Below are 3,507 nucleotides of genomic sequence, written 5' to 3' on the forward strand. Positions count from 1 at the left end.
AGGGGACCCTTGGGGAAAAGGTTGGGAACCCCTGCTCTAGATTATAATGAAAGATCTACACTACCAGTAAAAAGTTTGGACACACCTACTCATTCAAGGGTTTTTCTTTATTTGTACTATTCTTTAGTACAAATAACATATGTGTTATTTCAAAACTATGAAATAAGACATATGGAATCATGTAGTAACCAAAAAAGTGTTAAACAAATCAAAATATATTTGAGATTTGAGATTCTTCAAAGTAACCACCCTTTGCCTTGATGACAGCTTTGCACACTCTTGGCATTCTCTCAACCAGCTTCATGAGGTAGTCACCTGGAATGCATTTCAATTAACAGGTGTGCCTTGTTAAAAGTTAATTTGTGGAATTGATTTCCTTCTTAATGTGTTTGAGCCAATCAGTTGTGTTGTGACAAGGTGGTGGTGGTGGTGGGGGGGGGGGGGGGGTATACAGAAGATAGCCCTATTTGATAAAAGACCAAGTCCATATTATAGCAAGAACAGCTCAAAGAAGCATGATGAAACTGGCTCTCATGAGGACCGCCACAGGAATGGAAGACCCAGTTACCTCTGCGGCCATATTTCCTGTATTGATCACATTAATATTCCGACATCCTGGGGAATGTTTGTAACCATTAAAATAGCTCTTTGTCTCCCCGAGGACCACATACAGTATTACTAAATGGTGGACATGCACAAAACAGATTGAATGACTACAGATTATTCCAGAAGCATCCAAGTAAATGGTCCTAGAATTTAAGCAACCTCTAAGCATATTCAGATCAGTAGTTTGATACAATCACAATTTGAGTTACTCTGATCTGTTCTTATACTGCTTATAATTGCTACATAGACTTGCAATTATACAATGTCTCTTTCAGGTTACATCATGGTGATTTAAAAGCTGCCATTCGTTTCCACTGTGTCTAACCATGCCTAATCAATGATCCAATCCCACACCACACAACGAATTACCCACTGCTCTGGAACTCAGTTCTCATTGGTAAATATAATGTCCAGATATTCAATTTGTTTATATTTGTCCACAGAATACATTAGCGTCATGGTGCCGTCTAGTTCCTGTGACTGTGTTTGAGAGTCCCTTAGCATACTGTGACAGAAACTGACATCCACTGACATGACAGACAATCTATCATTTAAGCCTCAAAACATTGTGATGGATGGCAGGAGAGAGAACAATCTCAATCTCTGAAGGAATGGATACTGAAAATGTTATAGATAAAATTGCTTAAACAATCTTTGCTATTGGGTTGTTCTATCAATTTGGTGCCTTTTGAGAAGTGTAATTTGGTTAAAAAGAATCCCATCTCAAGAGGTTAAATAAAAAAAGGACTATACAGTACCTTCAGAAACACCCCTTGACTTTTTCCATATTTTGTTGTGTTACAGCCTGAATTTCAAATTGATTAAATTTAGATTGTGGTTCACTGGCTTACACACAATACCCCTTAATGTCAAAGTGGAATTATGTTTTTAGAGATTTCTACAAATTAATAAAAAATGAAAAGTTGAAATGTCTTGAGTCAAAATGTGCTTAACAAGTCACATTATAAGTTGCAAGGACTCACGCTGAGTATAATAATAGTGTTTAACATGATTTTTGAATGACTACCTCATCTCTGTACCCCACACATACAATTACCTGTAAGGTCCCTCAGTCGAGCAGTGAATTTCAAACAGATTCGATCACAAAGACCAGGCAGGTTTTCCAATGCTTGCAAAGAAGGGCTAGGTGCAGAAAAAACAAATGCAGAAATTGAATATCCCTTTGAGCATGGTGAAGTTATTAATTACACTTTGGGTAGTGTATTAATACACCCAGTCACTACAAAGATACATGTGTCCTTCCTAACTCAGTTGCCGGAGAGGAAGGAAACCACTCAAGGATTTCACCATGAGGCCAATGGTAACTTTAAAACAGTTACAGAGTTTAATGGCTATGATAGGAGAAAACTGAGGATGGATCAACAACATTATAGTTACTCCACAATACTAACCTAAATGATAGTGTGAAAAGAAGGAAGCCTGTACATAATACAAATATTCCAAAACATGCATCCTGTTTGCAATAAGGCACTTAAGTAAAACTGCCAAAAATAGGTCCTCAATACAAAGCATTATGTTTGGGGCAAATCCAACACAACACATCAGTACCGCCCTTCATATTTTTAAGAATGGTGGTGGCTGCATCATGTTATGGGTATTCTTGTAATTGGCAAGGAATAGGAAGCTTTTCAGGATAAAAATAAACGGAATAGAGATAAGCACAGGCAAAATCCTAGAGGAAAACTTGCTTCAGTCTGCTTTCCAACAGACACTGGGAGACAAATTCACCTTTCAGCAGGACAGTAACCTAAAACAGAAGGTCAAATATACACTGGAGTTGCTTACCAAGACGACATTGAATGTTCCTGAGTTACAGTTTTGACTTAAATTGGCTTGAAGATCTATGGCAAGACAACCAGAAGTTTGAAGAATTTTAAAAAGAATAATGTGCAAATATTGTACAATCCATGTCAGGATGAGCCTGCAGGACGGGTACCACATGAGGGAGGAGGTCTTCCCTGTAATGCACAGCGTTGAGATTGCCTGCAATGACAATAAGCTCAGTCCGATGATGCTGTGACACACCGCCCCAGACCATGACGGACCCTCCACCTCCAAATCGATTCCGCTCCAGAGTATAGGCCTCGGTGTAACGCTCATTCCTTCGACGATAAACGCGAATCGGACCATCACCCCTGGTGAGACAAAACCGCGACTCGTCAGTGAAGAGCACTTTTTGCCAGTCCTGTCTGGTCCAGCGACGGTGGGTTTGTGCCCATAGGCGACGTTGTTGCCGGTGATGTCTGGTGAGGAACTGCCTTACAACAGGCCTACAAGCCCTCAGTCCAGCCTCTCTCAGCCTATTGCGGACAGTCTGAGCACTGATGGAGGGATTGTGCGTGCCTGGTGTAACTCGGACAGTTGTTCTTGCCATCGTGTACCTGTCCCGCAGGTGTGATGTTCGGATGTACTGATCCTGTGCAGGTGTTGTTACATGCGGTCTGCCACCGCGAGGACGATCAGCTGTCCGTCCCGTCTCCCTGTAGCGCTGTCTTAGGCGTCTCACAGTACGGACATTGCAATTTATTGCCCTGGCCACATCTGCAGTCCTCATGCTTCCTTGCAGCATGCCTAAGACACGTTCACACAGATGAGCAGGGACCCTGGGCATCTTTCTTTTGGTGTTTTTCAGAGTCAGTAGAAAGGCCTCTTTAGTGTCCTAAGTTTTCATAACTGTGACCTTAATTGCCTATCGTCTGTAAGCTGTTAGTGTCTTAACGACCGTTACACAGGTGCATGTTCATTAATTGTTTATGGTTCATTGAACAAGCATGGGAAACAGTGTTTAAACGCTTTACAATAAAGATCTGTGAAGTTATTTGGATGTTTACGAATTATCTTTGAAAGACAGGGTCCTGAAAAAGGGACGTTTCTTTTTTT

Source organism: Coregonus lavaretus (assembly GCF_964263955.1).
Source record: "Coregonus lavaretus genome assembly, chromosome: 19".
NCBI classification, from domain to species: domain Eukaryota; kingdom Metazoa; phylum Chordata; class Actinopteri; order Salmoniformes; family Salmonidae; genus Coregonus; species Coregonus lavaretus.